Genomic DNA, 1,733 nt, shown 5'->3' with positions numbered 1-1,733 from the left:
AAGTGATTAGGTTTAGAACCCACCCTGCTATGGTAATATTTAATTAACATAATAAAGAAAACCCTGTTTCCAAACAGGATCATATTTTCAGATATACCAAAACTAAAGCCAAACCCATTGCCATCACAGTCAGTTCTGACTCATGGCAACCCCATGTGTTTCAGAGTAGAACTGCTCCATAGGGTTTTCATGGCTATGACCTTTTGGAAGCAGATTGCCAGGCCTTTCTTCCAAGGAGCCTCTGGGTGGGTTCAAACTGCCAACCTTTTGGTTAGTGTTGTTGTTGTTGTTGTTTGCCGTCGAGTCGGCCCCGACTCATAGCGACCCCTCCTTGGGTTTCTGAGGCAGTATCATTACGGAAGTAGGATTGCCCAACCTTCCTTCCGAGGAGTGGCTGGTGGATTTGAACCGCCAGCCTTCTGGTTAGCAGTCAAGTGCCTTAGGCACTATGCTACCAGAGCTTTTGGTTAGTAGCTGAGCGCTTAACCATTTACATCACCCAGGGACTCTATAGGTATAGATGCCAGGATTTCAGTACCTTTTTTTTTTTTTTGGTGCTAAATCCTGGAAGCAAACCACTTCAATACATTTTTTGGAAGGACAAAATTCAATTCTTAACAGTCATCTTACAGCAGATCTAACCATATAAGTCATCATACATGCTGTTCTTTATTATCCTTTTAATACTGGTTTAGGAGCACACTGCCCACTCTTAGCTACTGTCACTCGCTTGTCTTCCTCAGCCCACTGCTGCTAAGAACTTGACTCCTGACACCACTGGGTTGGTATATTCCTCATGATAGAGTCAGAAGCATCCAGAGACCTGAATCTGGGGAGAAACCAGTGGCCCACAGCTGCACAGACTTCTTCTGGGCCCACTTGACACTCTCACCTTCCCTTCCAGCTTCAACCCATCTAGGGCTCAGGGTTTCAGTCACTGGGTCTTCTCTCTTGCTGCCTGGGCCCCACACTCAGACGCTCACCTTTCTGCATTTTATTGGGTCTGGAACAGCTTCATTGTTGGTTCTAACCTCTGCGTTGGATTTGTGTGGTATCAGGGCTCATTTGTATATTCTCCAACCCATTTAGGCTTCAGGCTCCTACTCCACGACACTCATGTTTGGGTGGCCCTTCCTCCTAGCTTCTGTCTTCATGAGCTGCCCTTCCAGGCTTCTGTCAGCTGCCCTGGCTCCTCCCTGCTCTGCTCACCTCTCCTGGCATTTGACCCATAGAGGTCTGCTTCAGAAATAAAAATTTAGTTATATCACATCTTCTTGTATTTCATAAGAAAATAGGGTTACATAGCGTCTTTGTAGTGGTGTAGTGCCTAAGACATTTGACTGCTAACCAGAAGGCTGGCGGTTCAAACCCACCAGCCAGCCCTCGGAAGGAAGATTGGGCAATCTACTTCTGCAGTGATACCACCTCAGAAACCCAAGGAGGGGTTGCTATGAGTCAGATCTGACTCGATGACAGTGAGTTTAGTTTTTTTTGGTATAGTATCTTTGTAATATAACATAACCCCAAATCACTTTCCTTAAAATCTACTTGTCCACTGGCTTTATCTGCCTTCTTATTTAATTTTGGCTTCTCTATTATGGGTTTAGGAGCTCTGGTAGCATAGTGCCTAAGGTACTTGACTGCTAACCAGAAGGCTGGCGGTTCAAATCCACCAGCCACTCCTCAGAAGGAAGGTTGGGCAATCCTACTTCCGTAGTGATACTGCCTCAGAA

Source organism: Orycteropus afer, unplaced genomic scaffold (assembly GCF_000298275.1).
Source record: "Orycteropus afer afer isolate SDZICR_OR568_19922 unplaced genomic scaffold, OryAfe1.0 scaffold00039, whole genome shotgun sequence".
NCBI lineage: Eukaryota > Metazoa > Chordata > Mammalia > Tubulidentata > Orycteropodidae > Orycteropus > Orycteropus afer.
Note: the sequence above shows the minus strand (reverse complement) of the source record.